The sequence below is a fragment of the Condylostylus longicornis genome, unplaced genomic scaffold, assembly GCF_029603195.1.
Source record: "Condylostylus longicornis isolate FDR11 unplaced genomic scaffold, ASM2960319v2 ptg000012l, whole genome shotgun sequence".
Classification (NCBI taxonomy): Eukaryota; Metazoa; Arthropoda; class Insecta; order Diptera; family Dolichopodidae; genus Condylostylus; species Condylostylus longicornis.
Genome location: NW_026577981.1, coordinates 58,912 through 82,302, shown reverse-complemented (window position 1 = coordinate 82,302; position 23,391 = coordinate 58,912).

Below are 23,391 nucleotides of genomic sequence, written 5' to 3'. Positions count from 1 at the left end.
GAATACCTGATTGGTAAACTTCTTATATTGAAATGAAAAAATTTTGATTAAGAATCAAGTTAAGAATTTTTTGTTCAATTGAAGTTTTGTATAACACAAAAAATAAAATGTATATGTATATTTTATAAATTTATATCAAAAATTAAAACAGTCTGAGCGATTTTCTGAAATTTTAAAACCAATAAATGAATTTATTTTGTTAAAATCTTAAAAAATATAAAAACTTATAAATAAAATACTTAGTTTTTGAGCCACAAATTTACAATTACACCCACAATTACTGGGCGTAATTCAACTAAAAATTTAAACAATGGCAATAGTAACAATATTATGCAGTTCAGTTACTCTTATTAAAATTAATGAACTAAAAGATTTGATAAGTACCATCTAAATTGCAAACAAATATTAAATGTACGAGTACTTTTAAATCAATATACAAGAAATTTTAGACACATAAAATTTTATAGAAGATTTAAGAACGTGCTAATAAATGTGTAAAACCTTGCTGGTATCTAACCAGAAATAATTATTTTTAACATTACTTTACAAATAATTTTGAAAATGATTTAAAAATTATTAGGAAACTATACGCATTTTACGGAAAATCACAAAATAGTAAAATGTCACATCGAATATTTTTGTACGATAATATAACCCACTTTCTAAAATAATTTTTTTTTATAATATACGGTTATATATATTTACTATTCCTTTTCCTTTTTTTAAAAATGTTACAGAAGCAACGATATTGTATTGGAAAAAATTTTTTTTTAAAAAAGATTTTTTAAGGATTTTGGAGGCTATAAGTTTTAAAGAGGCGGAGATAGGTAAAAATTTTCTTCTACGGAAAAAAGTTTCTAGTAAAGATTTATTTATATATGAAATTTCAACTTTCTATCTTCAAGGGTATAGATTTTGTAAGTAGACACTTTTATATTTTTTATATTTTTAGACTTCTTTTATGGGAAATATTAATATTCAAATCAATAAAAAATGCGCAAATTACAATTGATTAAAACGGGAATTTAAAATATATAATCAGTGGTTTTGGTTCTCTTTTGGCTAAGAAATATTTCCTCAAAACGCATAATAAAAAGTTACTTCATTAAATACAATGGTCGAGAGTATGAGATCTATAGAAAATCAAATAAATATTAAATTCCTTGAATACTTGAACTTTCTGATAACTAAAAATTGGAAATGGACTAGGGAGAATTATTAAAAGTAGCTACAGATTTTACAATCAAATAAAAAATGGGACAAAAATCTGGACAGATTGTGCAGTTTCAAATTTGAGAGTTTTAAAATTATCATTTTTAGAAATTTATAAAACGTTAAACTATAATCTCTTCGTTTTCCATTTAAAGTTCTTGTTTTTATTAGTTGTAATTGTTCCTAATAAATCTTCCTGTCTGCTTTTTGCGTTGAAATATATTTTTCTCTTTTTTTTTATATTTTTTTATATATTGATAAACTCTGAACGAGCTTGTGGCTTTTTTGGGATAAGCAATTAAAAAATATTCGGTTTATAATGATTTTAAACTAAGTAAAACGGGACCCATGACACACACAGTAGCAGTTTCTTGTATAAAGGGTTACACGAACTCATAAGGTGGTAAATAAGTCTTATAAATCAATGATTTTTCTACATTGATGTTTAAGAACTTTTACATGGAGAACCAAAGCAAGAATATCGTAAACTTGTAAATTTTTTGAATGAAAAAACATAACACCTTATCAAGAAAATTAAGAAGTTACAGTAAGTATAGGTGGAGCTAGAGGCGGCTACACAAATAATGCAATTGCAATACCGCTTATACATGAACGCTACGAATTAGTGCGATTTTTTTAAACTGTTTTTAATAGACTGACATTATATCAGTACAGCATTATAAAAAAAGCTAATAGAATACCAATTGACTACCGTGAAAGACTGTACAATATCCCACAGTAATAATAGAAGTTATTCCGATTGCTAACGAACAATTAGCGCCGCGAAACATGATCAGTTACAATGAAATAGTGAAACCTGCAAATTTTACGATGTTTCACAATATCGTATTTTTGCATAGTAAATATAAGAGATTTTCATAAACACGATACTGCAAAATAGTAATAAATAGCATAGTAAATATAAGAGATTTTTATAAACACGATACTGCAAAACCATAATGTGATACATACGCAAATGTTTTTGACAACTGTATACAAACTTTTGCTATTTTGAATTTGCAGTATTGTGTTCATGAACAAAAATTGTCGTTAACAAAAAAGAATTTATTTATTTTGGGCAAAATAGTGGAAAATTCTATTTTAGGAAAAACAAAAATTAAAAAACACAAAAAAAATTTGATGTGGTCAACACATAACCGATCGCAATGTGTATTGTCTAGTTAAGTGAAAGTCTTACAGAATATTATAAAAATGTTAAATACTTCTTTCCAATTTTTAGGACATTAATAAGCTTATAAGCATACCTAGAAAAATAAGTTTGGCTCTTAGTAGAGTTCGCTTCCCTGAAATTCTCCGAATTCCCTGAAATGCGCGCAAGTTTCGGTAACAACCAGAACTGAAATATCAAATTTCAAGAAATTCCCTCAATTCGTTCCGTAAATATGGTGAAAAATGTAAAATCGGCCCGCAGATCAGTTTTCGAGCCCAGATCTTTCCAAAAAGATTATATGATCATTGTTTTCATACGAACAATTTAAATATTGAATTTCAATGAAATCGGTTAACTATTCCTCTTTATATACGCAAAAATGTATATTTGGCCCGTAGTCAACGTCCAATTGACACCTGATTTCTTCCAAAAATTAGGAGGTTTCGCGGACGGTCGAGCTAAGCTTATATATGAAATTTCAAGTAAATCGGTTGAATATTTTCTTGAAAATGGTCAAAAATGTAAAACAGTTGCCGAGGCCTGATATATCCCGTTGCCGGTACGCCTAAGTGGAGCTTCACATTGCTTTATATGATAAAGTTGTTCAATCCGTGCCATGGTGCAAATAAGCTCACATATAAAATTTCATCAAGATCGCTTAAGCCGAATTTGAGATACACGCGTACACAAACAGACACACAGACCGACGGACCGACAGGTTGCTAAAAATAGTTTATTTACGCTTCCCTTCCATGGAGAAGTGCATTCCCAGCAAAAACTCAATATGCAAAATTTGTTGCCATTAATAACCTACCTATTGTATACACAATAACGTTGATAAAAAGAAAACTGAAACAAAAACAAATTTTGTTATTTTGACGTACAAGAATTAACAATTAAAAATGTAAAACCAAACTGCAAAAACCAGTATAAAAAAAGTACGGCTGATTGCGCTAGCCATGATAATTTAGATATTTTTGTGATAGATTAGCATGTTTATAAACAAAATTGATTAGCAACATTTGTTTATGAACACAAATATAGCGCAGATCTCGCTATATATCGCGATATACTGTGATTATTGAAAGGCTTATTGTTTCCATTTCAACGTCAACAAATAAATTTACATGTATAAATATTAGTATAATATAAGTTTTCATACAAGTGTACATCTCTATAGGTAGATAAAAATATTCAGCACTGGTATCGATACTGACCCGTTTCTTAGTGAAGAAAGGAATAAGAAAATTAAGCTGTGAATTATTACTCATATCGAATCATGATAAGAAATAATGAAAGCAACCACAGTCTGTAACGTTAATTATTTCATCAACACATCGCAGACATGTATGCAAAAATTAAATCTTAGCACTGAAATATCTGCCAAATCGCGTATCAAAAATTATTTTGATGCATAATGTTTTATTTCAGTTGGTTTTAGGGCTTTTGTTACTGCGATATGCTTTGTTGATTAACGAATACGCCAACAATTGGTAAATGACGGACCCAGTTGTTTGTTTTGAAAATGGTAAAAATTTTGTAAAAATTAGTTGTAGCTATTAAACTACATTATTCACCATGAAATTACGAAATTTATTTTAAAATTTCAAAATAATAGAAGTTCATCATCAAGATTTGTAAAAAAAAATATATGATCAATAGTCAGGTAAAAATTTTCATAAATATACAGGGCGTTTCACATAAGGTGGTAAATGATTTCAGAGTCGATTCTGGGGATTTGGGAAGAGAAAAAGTCTATTCTGGAGATCGGAGGAGAAAAGGTCCACTTACAAGTGGGCTAAAATTATTATGGAGGGAAGGCAGGTGGAGCTAGAGACGCCCAAGAAGAGGCAGGATCCACAGAGGACCCGCCGGAGCCGAAGGTAAAGAGGCCGTGGCAGTTCAACAAGTCACTGCACACGGCTGCACCCGAACCGATCTCTAAGCTGTTTAAGGAGATCTTGGAGAGTCATCTCATCACGGGTGCGATAACCAGGCTCAGGACAACGTTAGGATCTCCAGCTACACAGGACTATGAGTGCGCATTTCGGGGATCATGAATCGAGAAGATTTCAAAGAATCCCCCAGGGGGGGGGGACTCTTCTTTGAAATCTTTTAGTGAATCAACTGGAAGAGGAGGGATGCAAAGTGGTTGTTTACGCTGACGACTTGGTCGTGGCTTTGTCGGAAAGCACCTACTCTAAATGAGCTGATTCAAAAAGCCCTTAGTCTCGCCTCTGACTGGGCTTGCTGCGGGTTGGAAGTAAACCCCCGTAAGACGGAACTGGCCATATTCAACACTAGACACAAAATACCGAGTCCTTCCCTGAGATTAGATTCTTAGGATTGACTGTAAGTTAAACTGAGGGCCCAACATCAAGGAGCGAGTAAAGAAAGCTACTACTGCGCTTTACTCGTGCAAGAGAGCCATTGGAAAGAGGTGGGGCATCAAGCCACGTATGTTTCACTGACTCTACACCGCAGTGATGAAATCTGTGCCGATACACACGCATTTCGGGTGCTTTTCCACCTTCTTTCAGTATTCCGGGGAAGCAAATTGCAGTTGGATCGGATCGGTACGCCTAAGTGGAGCTTCACATTGCTTTAGCACCCCCGTAGGGCACGCTAATATAGTGGAAACTGGCGGACATGTACCGCAGGTAGTTGACTTGGTCTCTCCTGCGCTTTCATTTTTCACGAATCGCTCCCCTCAAGGCATAATTGGGGGAGCAAAGACAATATTTTTTGCGGTTCCGTCCAGTTCTACACGGACGGATCCAAGCTGAATGAAACTACAGTAGCTGCTCTGGTAAGGAGAAGGAGACGTTGGCTCATTTTCTGTTCCTATGCCCCGCTTTGGCATGGAAAAGGCGGAAGTTCCTTGGGTCGCATTTTTTTTGCCGAATTACGGACTTGGCGAACTTAAATTTCAAGGACCTAAACATATTTATAAAGGGCTCGGGCTGGTTCACTTGAGGCATCATGGGGTCCCAGCGGTATCACAACGGGCCCAAAAGGTCTAAGTGTATCCTCGGATGGCCGCGTCTACCTAAACCTAAACCTATACTACCAATATTATTTTATCCATATACCTACATACATTAGTTATAAAAAATCAAAAGTTACCTTGGATTATACCTGCCCTAAAAAATATCATAGGGGATTTCAAAAAAATTTTAAAGCATTGTTCGCGCACTGCCTATATTTTGCATAGTGGTTCTGAAAAATTATTTTCTGAACTATTTTTATTTTATTGTTTAAAATAAAGCAAAAGAAACAAAACACATAAAAAAAATCTGATGTGGTCAGCACATAACCGACCGCATTGTGTATTGTCTAGTTAAATGAAAGTGTTACAAAATATTATAAAAATGTCTGTTAAATACTTCTTTCCAATTTTTAGGACATTAGTAAGCTTATAGTTACCATACTTAGAAAAATGTAAATTTGGCTCTTAGTAGAGTTTCGTTTTGTGCTACCCGAATTCCCTGAAATGCTCGCCAGTTAGTTTCGGTAACAACCAGAACTCAAATATCAAATTTCAAGAAATTCCATCAATTTGTTCTGTGGATATGGTGAAAAATGTAAAATCGGCCCGCAAATCAGTTCTCGAGCCCTGATCTTTCCAAAAACTTTACATGTTCATTGTTTTAATACGGGGAATTCATATATTAAATTTCAATGAAATCGGTTGATTATTTCTCTTTATATACACAAAAATGTATATTTGGCCCGTAGTAAACGCCCAGTTGCTGATGCCTGATTTCTTCCAAAGGTTAGGATTTTTTGCGTATGGCCGAGCAAAGCTGATATATGAAATTTCAAGTAAATCGGTTGAATATTTTCTTCAAAATGGTGAAAAATGTAAAATCGGCCCGCAAATCCGTTTTCGAGCCCTGATCTTTCCAAAAAAGTTATATGTTCATTGCTTTAATATGAGGAATTCATATATTAAATTTCAATGAAATCGGTTGATTATTTCTCTTTATATACACAAAAATGTATATTTGGCCCGTAGTAAACGTCTAGTTGCCGATGCCTGATTTCTTCCAAAACATACGAATTTTTGCGGACGGTTGAGCTGAGCTTATATATAAAATTTCAAGTAAATCGGTTGAATACTTTCTTCAAAATGTTCAAAAATGTAAAACAGGCCCGCTAAAAAGTGCAGTTCCCGAGGCCTGATATATACCAAAAGTTGATCGATCCGTGCCATGGTGGAAACAAACTTACATATAAAATTTCATCAAAATCGGTTCAGCCGAACTTGAGATACACGCGTGCACACACAGACCGACAGACCGACAGACCGACAGACGGACAGACCGACAGACCGACAGACCGACAGACCGACAGACGGACAGACCGACAGACCGACAGGTTGCTAAAAATAGTTTATTTACACTTCCCTACTATGGAGAAGTACGTTCCCACCGAAAACTCGATATGCAAAATTTGTTGCCATCACATAACCTACCTATTGTTTACACAATACGATCGGTAAAAAGAGCAAAAGATAAAAAAAAAATCTGAAATAAATTTATGATTAAGATCAAGCACTCTACAATTTTTTCTTGTTTGCTTAGAATCTAGTTTTTGTATTATGTGTTAGTTTTTGTTAATAGTATGTGTATATAATAAAGTTGGATCATACCAAGTACTTATCTTAAAAAATATATATTACATTTCAAGTTACTTTTTTTTTTTTTTTTTTTTTTTTTTTAATGCTTTATTTTATTATTCATTTTTTGTTACATAATCATATAAAGCCATGAATATACATTTTATTCTTTTAATATTTGATTACTGCCTCATAGAAGCGAGGACTTAATACAATTTTATTTTCTTTTTTTTCATTTTAATGTGAATCGTTTACATATATCAAAATGTTGTTGTTTTTTTTTGTATTATCGTTTTTATTTATTATTGAATTAAAAATTGGAAAAAATATTCATTGATTTATATTTAATTTTTATAAAAAAACCTAACCTAATCTAAAAACTAAACCTAATTTTAACCTAAAATTTAACTAATTCATTTTTGTATTAACTAAGAATTTATAAGGAAAAATTATAATCCCTAATCTCTCCAACATCCAATTAAATTACTTTTTTCAAAAAAAACTACATCAAAATTTGTTATGTCTATGTTGTATTTTAGCAAATTATTTTCTATATTACCAGGGCTATACAATATTCGCTGGTCTGTAATTCGTCTATTAATATGATAAATTATTGGTAATCCCTCGTTATTTTGAATATATTTATTTTCATCTAGATATATGTTTCTGGTGGAATCATACCATTTTTCATTGCTAGTTTAAAATATTCTTTATTAGGATAATATATATGGGAAATTTGCGAGTTTTCTTGTATTTCTCTTGTTTTTGTAAAGTGGTTCTTGATTATTTTTATAATAAATATATTTTCTTCTGTAATAACGTTTATAATCAGTTTGTGGATCTCGAATTTTACCAAGACAAGCTCTCAAAATGTATCTTTCCATTTTTCTAATTTTTTCCATATTTCCTGCGCTGATGTTGTACCAAATTTGTTTTTATTTTTTTATTATAAAACAAGCCTTTACATATTGAAAATGCACATTTCGCTTTTTTTAACTGATTTTCAACGTGTTGCGTGTAATTTAATCTATTTGTTAAGTATACACCTAAATATCGTACTACATTCTTGTGTGGGATTATTACATTGTTTTTAGTTTTGATTTGAAAATATCTCCAATATCTCTTAATATTATAATTACAGTTTTCTAGCCCTAGTCTGAACAGGATTGTTTCGCTTTTATGATTAGATTCCAATCATAAAGAAACTCCTTGACGTGATTATATAAATTTTGCAATTTTATCTGTGCTTCAGTACACTTGTCGGCACCTGTGTAAATCACTATGTCGTCTGCGAAAGCTATTGTTCTATTTGTGTTTATTTCAAAGTCTTTACGTCGAAATATATCTGACATAAAGATATTAAATAAAATCGGAGCCAGCACTGTGCCTTGTTGTAAACCAGAAGTAACATTGTATATCATTTCCGAGTTTTCATTATTACTTGTTATCACAAACTTCTTTTTGGCGATCAGTTGATACACTATGAGTATTATTATTTCTGGGAATTTATATTTTGTCATTTTATATATTAGACCACCTATCCACAATATATCAAATGCAGTCTTAAGATCTATCAGACATGCTCCTACACATTTTCTTGAATTTAGATTCCAGCCAATATCTGATGTGATTTTGTTAATTGTATGCGTTGTACTGTGCTTTATTCTAAACCCAAATTGATTTTCTGGTATGATATTTTCCTTTTCCAAGATTATATCTAATTTGATTTTAATTACTTGTTCGAATATTTTACTAATATTTGGTAACATATTTATAGGTCTATAACTTTGGGGATCTTGTGGATCTTTTCCCGGTTTTTTAATTGGTACGACTTTTGATATTTTCCATTTTTCAATTATGTAACTATTATTTATCATATTATTAAATAATATACAATACTTTATCACCATTTCTTTTGGCAATTTTTTTAATATAAAATTAGTTATTTCATCTATTCCATAAGATTTCTTATTATTTATATTCTTCAGAATTTTTTTTATTTCATTATAAGTGGTAAATATTTTATTGTCTAGTCTATCACTATCAGCCTTCCTATTATTATTAAATTCGATGTGTCTACCATTTGAATTGATTTTATTTTCCAACTTTTGCCTGATTTTCTTCTCAGTTATTTTAACTTGACGATTAAGAGCTATGTTATTTTTATTTCTAGTTCCATGATGTACTTTTTCATAATATTTTGCTAAGACATTCATTTTTTCTTGATTATTAGTAACTATAAAATTTCTGTTTTCCTTATACAAAGAATTTTTTTAATACCAGCTTCTTCTAGTAGGTTTTCTTGGTCTTGTTTAATTTTCAGATCGTTTATGTTTTGACTATTTCCTTTTTTTCTAAATAATTTATTTATTTGATTAAACATATTCCTAGATGGTCTTACAGATTCTAATTCTTTTGTCCAACATTTATTTATTTCGATTTTAATATTGTCTTTTATCAACTTTTGTAAATTTTTTATTAGTGACTTACATTGGTTTATTATATTATTGTTTCTATTGGTTATATTTGTACGTCTTAAGTAGTTTAGTTTTTTAATCATTAAATTTTTACGTGATATTAATTCTTTAACTAATTTATTTTCAAATTTGAGGGATGAACTTTTCAATTTAATTTTTGGTACACTATAATCAATAGCCATTTTTATAATTTCTTCTATTTTATTTAAATAGTTTTCTATTTTCTCATTATTTAGACTTCTATTATTATCTATTATAAAGTTTGAATTCAACAATTTAAGTTTTTTATAAAATTTTTCCTAGTTAATGTTATTATAGTTTCTCCTAGACTTATGCAATAATTTTTCGATGTAGAATTTACTATTATATTCTTTCTCTATGACTATAAGTACTGCTTTATGATCACTATCATAATCTGTTGTTTCTAACAGATATTCACTAACGCAATATCTAGAAACGAATTTGCTCTTGAAAATGTTGGGTCTTTAGTATTATACATCCTACATTTATATGCGATATCTTTTTCAGACAAGAATTTTTTCAAAATATTGCCCTTGCTATTATTGTATCTGTTTCCCCAATCTTGATGCTTAGCATTTAGGTCTCCTGCTATAACATAATAATTATTGTTATTGCCTAACTTTAACTCATGAAAAAGTTTTTGTAAGTCTTTTTTAAATTCATTTCTGTCATTATTAGCTGAGTATACTGATAATATATATAAGTTCTGACTTGCATTAATTTTTAAATTAACGGCCGATATTTCTATACTATTGTTCATATAAAATGATCCTTTAATTTCTTTATGTTTCATATCTTCTCTAATTAATATGGCAGTTCCCCCAGCTCTCTTGAAATTCCTTCTATCACTCCGAATCAAAGTATAACCCTTGAAATATAGTTTATGTCTATAGTTCAATTTTGTTTCATTTAAAAGCATAATATCAGGCTGATGTTTTTCTAAAAAATATGTTAATCCTATTCTTTTTTGGTGAGAGATTACAGAGTTTATGTTTAATGAAATTATTTTAATACTACTTATTTCTATCATTAACAATACAAAATAAGATTTCTATTTGTTTACTTTGTTCTGAAACTTTATTATCTAATATGTTTAATCTGTTATTAATTGATTTAATTTCATTTACCAATTCTGTCCATGGAGGTTCAGTTTGTCGTGAATTTTCAAGTTCATTCTTCTGCACCACTCTTGTAATTGCTGCATATGTTGTATTTGGCTTCACAAATTGAGATGTATTATTATTTGTTTGAATTTTACTTACATTCAAATTCCTTTTTGAGTTTTTTGCTTTGGCAACAAGCTCTTTATATTTTTCACAACCTCTGTATGATGCTGGATGTCCATCTTTTTTGCATAGCATACATTTTAATTTATGTTTGGTATTATTGGCTTCATTTTCATTTTCTGACCTTTTTGGGATCTCACATTTCTCTAGTGCATGATTTGCTCCACATTTTACGCACCTTATTTTAAGTTTGCAATTTACGGCTGCGTGTCCGTTTTGAGTTCTGTTAGTTCAGTTTTGATTTTATTATATTGCTCTAATTTTTCACTATAAATTACAAATTTGTTTTTATTAATTTTTCTTATTTTGAAATCATTAGTTGATATTTCAACTAATGATTTCCAATGATATATTAATTTGATTATCATACACATATATTGGTGGTATTTTTTTTTTGTTGTTTTTCATTATTCATGTGCGCATGATTGATGTTATTATTATTATTATGATTATTATTCTTATAATTTTGATTTTGATTATCAATGTAATTGCCAAATTTTTTATTATGCATGTGATCATGATTGTTTGTGTTATTATTATTACTTTTATTTTTATTTTTATCATAAAGATTTTGATCATCACTGCACATATCATCATCAAATAATGTTGAATATGATTTTATAGAAATATTATCACATTCCTCATAATATGTTGTATTTTTTGAACTGCTTGGTATATTATTGTTTTGCAATTGTTTTTGTAGTTGTGAAACTAATGCATTTAATCTTAATATCTCAGCTTTTAAGAGTTTTGTCTCTTGTTGAGAATTTTGTTTTTTTTTATTTCGCATGGTAACAACAATGTCATTACTGTGGCACGTTTTTCTTATTTTTTTCACATGTTCTTTCATATAAGTTTTTATTTATTTTTTTCTTTTTATTGTTTTTGTTTGCACTTATTTTGCTTAAAACTCATAAATTAATAATTAATAATTTTATTAAGTAATTATTCAATTCTAAATTTTCAAATATTTAGTATTATTGTTAGGTATATATATATATACATATATATTATGCATATAATATATTTTTACTTCAACTTTTATTCAGAAGACAATCTTTACGATGTGTTCACCTTGAGATCACAACTCGAACCCTCTCTAGCCTGTTTTGTTCCACATTTTAAGTTACTTTCATTCATATATTACAATATACTTCAAATGATTGCATATATAAACGTACTTAGGGTGAAACAAAAGAATGAAAAAACGAGAAAAAAAATAGAGTTGATCTTGTCAACTCTGTGATACCCGTACGAATTTGTTATCCTATGTGCGAATAACTAATGTGCCATAACTAACTATGGGGCAGACTATGACTTTAAGTTGCCGTATTACCATATTAATTTATGCAAAATTTCAGTACTATGTGTTATTCAAAATACTGGTTGTGCCAAATTACTATTGATGTTGTATGGCAGCTACCAGAAAGAGCCAAGAAATTGTAGCGAATTTTATCAAGCACATCGGCCCTACTAATATACTCACTTGTGTGAAATCTCAATATCAGAGCTTTTATAATTTCTGAGATATAGTCAAATAACTTTTGAAATTGTATGTCAGATATCAGAAGGAGCCAAGTAATTTCAACGACTTTTATGGGGCATATTGGCCCTACTAATATGTTCGTTTGTGTGAAATTTCAATACCATAACTTTTATAGTTTCTGAGATATAGCCAAATAGATTTTAAAGTTGTATGGCAGCTACCCGAACCGGTAGCTACGGACGGACGATAACTCAAAAACTAATTGAGCTAAGTTCACCAAATTTTCACAAATGATTTATTGTGGTAAGTGCCAGAACCCTATTTAAATTGGACATGATCGGGGTACCGGTTCGGGTAGCTGCCATACAACTTCAAAAGTTGTTTGACTATATCTCAGAAACTATAAAAGCTTTTGTATTGAAATTTTACACAAGCGAATATATTAGCAGGGCCAATGTGTTCGAAAAAATTCCTTAAAATATCTTAGCTCTTTCTGGTAGCTGCCATACAACTTCAATAGTAGTTTGGCACACACAGTATTTTGAAAAACACAGTACTGAAATTTTGCATAAATTAACATTGTAATATGGCAACTTAAAGTCATTGTCTGTTCCATAGTCATGTATAACATATTTATTCGCACATAGGATAACCAATTTGTACGGGTATCACAAAGTTGACAAGGTCAACTCTATTTTTTCTCGTTTAACTATTTGTTGCAATGAAACCATAAGCATTTTTGAAATTTTGCAAACGCAGAAAGGCAGTGGGTTCCTTCCTCTCGCGCTATATACTATAGTTAAATTTTAGAAAAACAAAATTGCCGTTCAAATTTACCGTTATCTAAAGTCCTTTTTTTCCAAATTTTTGATGTCATTTTTCTTCTTGACCCCTGCCTGTAGAAGCTTGAAATTTTAGGAACTTTTAGACATTAATAAATGCTTCATTTCTTTAGAAGAAAAATTTTTTCCATCTCCACCCCCTCTCAAGTTATCGTCTCTTGAAATTTGTAAATTTTGAATTTTTGACACCCTTTATTTCCGAAACCGCAAGATTTTTCTAATTTCTATAAAAGCAAAAAGCTAACGGTAAATTCCATATCGTTAAAGAATATAATTTTTTTCTTAACTCACGCAATTAACCCTTAAAATTAAGCATTATGTTAACCCCACTTTATATTAATTTTTGCTTTATTTCTAAGACTGCACATATGCATCATCCTAAATATATGCAATCCTAGAAATAGTTTTGTATATGAATGAATATAATTTTAATAGTGTGATAGATATACATAGACTGCATTGAACAACAGAATTTTCACTTGTTGAAGGGAAAAGTGCTACAATACAAACCATTGGTTTGACCCAACTTTATTAAATTTTTCATATGACTGTATGAATTTAAAATCTTTGAATATGTCAAACAAAATAGTATACACATCAAAAACTCTTTTTTTATTCTGTCGCTTTACTGTAATTTATCGGTTTTATCAGTTATCGGTTCATAATACTATGATAAAACGATAACGATATTTCTATCGTATATCGGATTTTTTCATAATAAGGGCCATAATCTTCTTCAAGGAAGGCTTCAACAATTTATGAGCCTACAATTCGTTTCATTTAATTAAAAATTTTAAACAATTATTAATTAAATATTAAATTTGAAATGAAATGCAGAATATTGATTAATTTTCATAAATATAAATAAATATTGCTTTATTTCTTGATTAGTTAATGGAAAAAAAAATTTTGCTATAAAAATTATTTTTTTTTCTATACACTCCAAACATCTGTTACCGACCGCAATGTGTATTGTTTAGTTAAAGGAAAGTGTTACTGTTATATTCTTATTATGTGTAATTAAATGAAAATACCAGTTTATGCTTATTCTAACATTATAGGTACTTTATTATATTTATTGATATGTTTTCATGTTAGGTTTCAATTAACAACTGACTCTATGTATATTCTATGCTATATAAGATTATGTACTACAATACATTTTGTACTAGATTTATCATTTAATATGTAACATCTCCCCTTTTTTTTCAATTGCGATCTAATAAAAACATGTGCACATATTTTGTTTAAATTTTAATTCAAAACTATTTAATCCAATTTGAAGATCAAACATTTTTTTTTTCTTAATATTTTAAAGACATTTCAAAATTTTTTTTATTTATATACCTTATATATTACCTCCCTTATTTATTTTCTTTTATTTTATTTATATTTTTTTTTTTTAATTTTTACATATTATCCACAAGTTTAAAATAATTCATAATATAATGATCTCCTAACTGTTTCATACAACTTAATGATTCAGTGCATTGAATTTTTTCATTACTTCATAAATAAATTCAGGTATATAAATTTTTTCAATTATTATGTATTAATATAACTTTAATTATTTTTTTTTTTCAAACTCTATTGAAATTTGGAAACTTACGTAAAAATGTGTATTTCTTCTAAATATTTTACCACTGTTTAAAACTTTAACCAAGTACGACCTGGGAGTTGTATCTCTCTTTACAATAACAGCCTGCAACCATATCTAAGAAAAACCTTTACCATGTCTAAGAAAAACCTTTTCATTAATTAGGTACCATGTCTAAGAAAAACCTTTTCATTAATTTCGAATTGTACTTCGTTTTTAGTTTTCCTAATGTAATATTGAGCTGATTTTTTCCTTTTATATTCAAAAATTATTTTTAATATTTGGAACAGATTTAATATCAAATTGACTTATTTTGTCAGGTACAACTGATCTTGTCTTTCTCCCTAACAACATTTGACTTGGAGACAAATCTAAATCTTTTATTATTGTATTACGATACACAAGCAATGACAACCAATAATTTCCACTCTCGCATTTTCTCATCATATTTTTAGCAATTTGTACCGCTCTTTCGGACAATCCATTAGATTGGGGATACATAGGACTACTCGTGGTTACCTTAATATCTAGTTCTTGTGCAAAGTTTCTGAATTCAAAACTTCCAAATGGAACATTGTCTGCGACAATTTCCATCGGCAAACCAAATGTTGCAAAAATTGGTTTCAATGTAGAAATAACACTACTTGCGGTTTTTTTGTGTAATTTACAAACTTCAATGTATTTTGAGTAGTAATCTATTATTACTAAAAAATCTTTACCTTCAAACTCAAAGATATCCATACCTATTTTAATAAAGGGACCTTGTGGAATATTATGGGATAATAATGACATGCGTTTCTGATTTGATCTAAATTTTTGACAGATACCACATTTCTCAACTAAATTTTCGATATCCACCATTAACCCAGGCCAATAGACAATTTCTTTAGCCCTTAGTTTAGTCTTTTCAATACCAAAATGTGATTTATGTATTTTTTCTAGTATATCATTTCTCATAGAAACCGGTACTAAAATTCGTTCATTAAAAAATATTATGTCATTATCTATGAACAAACTATCTTTAAACTTCCAATAATTTTTTATATTTTCGGGAACTAACTTTTTATTTTTAGGCCAACCTGATAATATCATATTCTTTAAATTTGATAAAATTGAATCTTTATTAGTTTCTTCCTGAAATTTTTTAATCTTTTCTTCTGACACATTAATAGAATGAACTAAACCATCTAAATCCTTAATTGTTGGTTCATTATTTTCTTTTTTAAAAAATCTAGACAATAAATCTGCTATTAGCATAAATTTTCCTGGCAAATATTCTAACTTTATTTTATATTTCCATAATTTCATTTTCATCCGTTGCAACCTACCTGAGGGTATTACATTTACCGATTTATTCATAATACCCAAAAGCGGTTTATGATCAGTTTGAACAATGAAATTTCTACCATAAACCCAATTGTGAAATTTCTCACATGCAAAACAGACAACTAGCATTTCTTTCTCAATTTGAGAATATCCCACCTCGGTATCATTTAAACTTTTTGAAGCGAAGGATATCGGCCTATCTTGTTGTAACAAACAACAACCTATTTGCTAGCATCAGTCTGTATAATAATATCCAAATCAGGGTCAAACGGTCGCAATTTGGGAGCGTCCACTATAAGCTTTTTAATTTTGTTTAAACATTCAGTATGACATTTAAGCCAATCAAAAACAACATTTTTTTTCAATAACTCGCATGTGGACTTACAAACCTCAGCTAAATTTGGTATCACCCTTTGTAAATAATTTATCATGCCTAACAACTTTTGTACATCCTTTTTATTTGCAGGAGTACCAATGTCTTCAATTGCCTGTATTCTATCCTGATCAAATGAAACACCTTGTTCTGAAATGTTATAGCCTAAAAATTTAACTTCCTGTTGACAAAATTGAAATTTATCTTTATTAAATTTAATATTTTTTTGTTTTGCTCGATCCATAACTTTAATTAAAATTTTTTCATGTTCTTCAATAGTGTCAGAAAATATTAATATATCATCTATATAAATTAAAATTCCATCAATACCTTCAAAATTTTTCTCATTATATTTTTGAAATGCTTCAGGAGCAATTTTAACTCCAAAGGATAACCTACGAAACTTGTAACACCCAAAACACTGAAATATTTTTTACCGGATTTTCCCAATCATGTCATCAAATTTTGGAATTAAAAAACATTCATCTTTAATATTTTTATTCAAATTTTGTGGATCTAAACAAACTCTTATATTTCCATTAGATTTTTCAACAATTACCAAATTTGAGACCCATTCTGAAGCCTTATCTGTTTTTTCTATTATTTCCAATTTTTCTAGCCTATCCAATTCCTTTTTTAATGGTTTAAGTAAACTAAGTGGAACACGCCTAGGTGGGTTAACAACTGGTACAAATCCTTCCTTTAAATCAATTTTAAAATTTTGTACAAAACAACCAAGACCCTTGAAATTAACTTTATATTTATCTAAAATTTTTTCTTTAGTTAAACAAATATTATCAATCCTTTTTATTAATTTAAGACTCAAACAACCTGAAAAACCTAATATGGATACTGTATCGCCCTTAACTACAACAAATTTCTCAGAACTAATTTCGTTTCTAGCACAACAGTTAAGTTCAATTTCACCTGCCAATTCTAACTTAGTACCACCATAAGCCATTAATTTAAAATCTGTTTTATTTAACTTAATATTTTTGAAAAATTTAAGAAAGGAAGCCGGTAAAACATTAATTTCCGCACCTGTATCAAGTTTAAAATTAATTATTTTTCCATTAAGTAATATTTTTTCAAACCATGATGACATATTAGATTGCAGTCCACCATTTATATTATCAATATATGCAAATTCCTCACTACTTTTATAATCACAAATATTATTTACTAATTTTGAATAACAACTAATCGCTAAATGATTAAACTTCCCACATTTTTTAAATTTTTTTTCCAAATGCTGGACATTTTCCATAGACATGAATCTGTTTACAAAATTTACATTGTATTTCCTTATCATTGTCACAAGCATTTTTATTTTTAAAATTACCACTAAATTTGCTAAATTTTTTATCATTGTTTTGACTATTATTAACATTATTTTTATTATTTTTAAGTCTATTAGATGACTTACCAAGAAAAAAATTTCTATTTTCGAATGCATAAACTTCTGTTAATACATCACCTTTTTTCAATTGTAATGTCTTGTATTGCTGATTGCTAACCTCTTCAGCACGTGCCATTTCAATTGCTTGTGTCACTGTGAGATCGTCTACCTCCAACATACGTTTTTGCAATTTTTTATTGTAAACACCTAGTACGATTCTATCTCTCAGCATACGATCTTCAGCATCACCATAACCACATGATTTAACCAACTTTTTAACATCCATAAGAAATGTATCAAAATTTTCACCTTGCCGTTGTTCTCGACTCTAAAATATAAAGCTTTCGTACATTTCATTCTTTTTCGGAAGACAAAAATTTTCAAACGCATTAAAAACTTTCTCGAATACCTTCCTATCAGCTTCTTTTAAACTTAACGATGTATGAAACAAATTAGTTTCGCCTCCAGCTGAATTCAAAAACATGCCTATTTGAGCTCCATCAGATTTTTTATCAAAATCTATGGCTGCCGCAAATTGTTCCCAATTTTGTTTAAATACACGCCAGTTCTCTGCGATGTTACCATCCAATTGTAAATCATTAATTTTTTTTAAAAAATCCATTTTTTGTACATAAATAATTTGATATTTTTTAGGTCTCCCACGTGGTCTTTTTTCCGCTTTTAATTTTTTTAAAGCCATGTTATATTCTTATTATGTGTAATTAAATGAAAATACCAGTTTATGCTTATTCTAATATTATAGGTACTTTATTATATTTATTGATATGTTTTCATGTCAGGTTTCAATTAACAACTGACTCTATGTATATTCTATGCTAGATTTATCATTTAATATGTAACAGTTACAGAATATTATAAAAATGTCTGTTAACTACTTCTTTCCAATTTTTAGGACATTAGTAAGCTAGTTACATTACTAGTATCTACAATATGAGGTAGGTATCTACAATATGAGGTAGGAAACTTAGTTGTTCTTTCATGTAAATCACTTGTATTGACACAAAAATAAAGTTAAGTCTTACCCAACGCCAATAGATATATTGTACTGACAATGGATCAGCAAGCTATTAAGGTATCGCATTAAATGCCAATGCAACATTCTATTTTATGGTTAACAATGCGATAAATGAATATACAATGTGGTATTGGTTTTTAGAAACAGATGCTGAATTATCAGCTCATCTATTTACTACATGCGTAATAGACTATCTGAAAAATCACTGTCCGGATACTATTTTTTAAAAAAAATTACCATTTAACAATTGTAAACATAAACTATTTTTGGCAACCAGTCAGTCTGTTAGTTTGTCGGTCTGTGTGTGCACGCGTGTATCTCAAGTTCAGCTGAAGCGATGTTAGTGAAATTTTATATGTAAGTTTATTTCGACCATGGCACGGATTGATCAACTTATGGGATATATCAGGCCTTTGGAACTGCACCCTTTAGCGGGCCTGTTTTAAATTTTTGACTATTTTGAAGAAAATATTCAACCGATTTACTTGAAATTTTACATATAAGCTTCACTAGACTGACCGCGAAACCTTCTAACTTTTGGAGAAATCAGGTGTCAGCAACTGGACTTTTACTACGGGTCAAATATACATTTTTGCGCATATAAAGAGAAATAATTAACCAATTTCATTGAAATTTAATATTTAAATTCTTCGTATGAAAACAATGAACATATAAATTTTTTGGAAAGATCAGGGCTCGAAAACTGATCTGCTGGCTGATTTTACATTTTTCACCATATCTACGGAACGAATTGATGGAATTTGATATTTCAGTTCTGGTTCCTACCAAAACTAACTGACGAGCAATACAGAGAATTCGGGTAGCACAAAGCGAAACTCTACTAAGAGCCAAATTTATATTTTTCTAGTAATGTTAACTATAAGCTTACTAATGTCCTAAAAATTGGAAAGAAGTAGTTAACAGACATTTTTATAATATTTTATAACTGTTACATATTAAATGATAAATCTAGTACAAAATGTATTGTAGTACATAATCTTATATAGCATAGAATATACATAGAGTCAGTTGTTAATTGAAACCTGACATGAAAACATATCAATAAATATAATAAAGTACCTATAATGTTAGAATAAGCATAAACTGGTATTTTCATTTAATTACACATAATAAGAATATAACATGGCTTTAAAAAAATTAAAAGCGGAAAAAAGACCACGTGGGAGACCTAAAAAATATCAAATTATTTATGTACAAAAAATGGATTTTTTAAAAAAAATTAATGATTTACAATTGGATGGTAACATCGCAGAGAACTGGCGTGTATTTAAACAAAATTGGGAACAATTTGCGGCAGCCATAGATTTTGATAAAAAATCTGATGGAGCTCAAATAGGCATGTTTTTGAATTCAGCTGGAGGCGAAACTAATTTGTTTCATACATCGTTAAGTTTAAAAGAAGCTGATGGGAAGGTAGTCGAGAAAGTTTTTAATGCGTTTGAAAATTTTTGTCTTCCGAAAAAGAATGAAATGTACGAAAGCTTTATATTTTAGAGTCGAAAACAACGGCAAGGTGAAAATTTTGATACATTTCTTATGGATATTAAAAAGTTGGTTAAATCATGTATTTATGGTGATGCTGAAGATCGTATGCTGAGGGATAGAATCGTACTAGGTGTTTACAATAAAAAATTGGAAAAACGTATGTTGGAGGTAGACGATCTCACAGTGACACAAGCAATTGAAATGGCACGTGCTGAAGAGGTTAGCAATCAGCAATACAAGACATTACAATTGAAAAAAGGTGATGTATTAACAGAAGTTTATGCATTCGAAAATAGAAATTTTTTTCTTGGTAAGTCATCTAATAGACTTAAAAATAATTAAAAATAATGTTAATAATAGTCAAAACAATGATAAAAAATTTAGCAAATTTAGTGGTAATTTTAAAAATAAAAATGCTTGTGACAATGATAAGGAAATACAATGTAAATTTTGTAAACAGATTCATGTCTATGGAAAATGTCCAGCATTTGGAAAAAAAATTTAAAAAATGTGGGAAGTTTAATCATTTAGCGATTAGTTGTTATTCAAAATTAGTAAATAATATTTGTGATTATAAAAGTAGTGAGGAATTTGCATATATTGATAATATAAATGGTGGACTGCAATCTAATATGTCATCATGGTTTGAAAAAATATTACTTAATGGAAAAATAATTAATTTTAAACTTGATACAGGTGCGGAAATTAATGTTTTACCGGCTTCCTTTCTTAAATTTTTCAAAAATATTAAGTTAAATAAAACAGATTTTAAATTAATGGCTTATGGTGGTACTAAGTTAGAATTGGCAGGTGAAATTGAACTTAACTGTTGTGCTAGAAACGAAATTAGTTCTGAGAAATTTGTTGTAGTTAAGGGCGATACAGTACCCATATTAGGTTTTTCAGGTTGTTTGAATCTTAAATTAATAAAAAGGATTGATAATATTTGTTTAACTAAAGAAAAAATTTTAGATAAATATAAAGTTAATTTCGAGGGTCTTGGTTGTTTTGTACAAAATTTTAAAATTGATTTAAAGGAAGGATTTGTATCAGTTGTTAACCCACCTAGGCGTGTTCCACTTAGTTTACTTAAACCATTAAAAAAGGAATTGGATAGGCTAGAAAAACTGGAAATAATAGAAAAAACAGATAAGGCTTCAGAATGGGTCTCAAATTTGGTAATTGTTGAAAAATCTAATGGAAATATAAGAGTTTGTTTAGATCCACAAAATTTGAATAAAAATATTAAAGATGAATGTTTTTTAATTCCAAAATTTGATGACATGATTGGGAAAATTTCCGGTAAAAAATATTTCAGTGTTTTGGGTGTTACAAGTTTCGTAGGTTATCCTTTGGAGTTAAAATTGCTCCTGAAGCATTTCAAAAATATAATGAGAAAAATTTTGAAGGTATTGATGGAATTTTAATTTATATAGATGATATATTAATATTTTCTGACACTATTGAAGAACATGAAAAAATTTTAATTAAAGTTATGGATCGAGCAAAACAAAAAAATATTAAATTTAATAAAGATAAATTTCAATTTTGTCAACAGGAAGTTAAATTTTTAGGCTATAACATTTCAGAACAAGGTGTTTCATTTGATCAGGATAGAATACAGGCAATTGAAGACATTGGTACTCCTGCAAATAAAAAGGATGTACAAAAGTTGTTAGGCATGATAAATTATTTACAAAGGGTGATACCAATCATTGTCAGTACAATATTTCTATTGGCGTTGGGTAAGACTTAACTTTATTTTTTTGTCAATACAAGTGATTTACATGAAAGAACAACTAAGTTTCCTACCTCATATTGTAGGTATCTACAATATGAGGTAGGAAACTTGGTTTTGCACTTATCGTTTTTCAATTTCAAAAATGATAAATTTTTATGTAAAAAGTATGCATAATAAGAAAAATTTTATATAAAAAAGAAAAAAATTCGATGAAAATTTTTAAAAATTTGTCGACTCCATTTTTTTTTTGTTGCAAAACAACAAACTTTCCATTATCAAACCTTCTTAATAATAATGTCCTAGATCTCTCGGGTTGTGTCATTTGCATTGTACCCTTGTTTGAGCGCTACACTTTAACATAAACTTTACGTTTTTTCCAATTCATTGAGGTCCAGAGCCAATTGGTTAGAACCAATAACATATCCTGAAAGCTTTCATCGTAAATGCTGATAATTTATTGCCAGTATCATTTGATTCTATCTTATCAGTTGTAAGTTATTTTTGACTTCCATACATCACTTCTTATTTTTATCTATTTCCAGTGGTTTTGTATTTACGTTCATTGAATTAACCACTTTAATACATATTAGGATTTCTTTTTTTTTTTTTTTATTGGTATGAAAAGAAAACTTCCTTTTATTCGGAATAAAATACTTTTTTCATTTTTTGCTAATATATTTCGTGCGCTACATACGCATTTTATCAAAGCTGATTTTCTTCTCAGAGAAGTATTTTATTCCGAATAAAAGGAAGTTTTCTTTTTATACAGAAGAAAAAAGAATTATATTTCAGAAAAGTTATCAACCATTGAAAAAAATTTTTTGAATATATTTGGATATTCTTTGCGAATTTGTTAAGAAGATCTTCAGTATCACTGCTTGAATCCATTTTTTCTAATAAAATGTATTTTAAAAGCATAAGAAAAATCAAATATAAAATCAATTCTTTTTTGTCTACAATAAAATTTATAATATTGAAAATTTATAATTAAGAATTTTGTAAATTTAAGATTTTATTACATGGGCACCATACTTGACAAACGAGCAATGTGGGTCACGTCATTTTTTTAACACAATTCTTTGACACGCAATACTTCGCAACAAAATAATGTGCGAGCAACGAGATATTGCAAGACAGAAATATACTTACGGCAGTTCAAATGGTTACGTTTTAATTAAATTAAATTAGAAAAAATTTGTTTCTGGCTTACGAAATTTTGTACGATGGTAGAGAATTGTTTTCTTAATCTAATTATATGCGTAAAACGAAATAATATAACAAAACAACGTCGTAATAG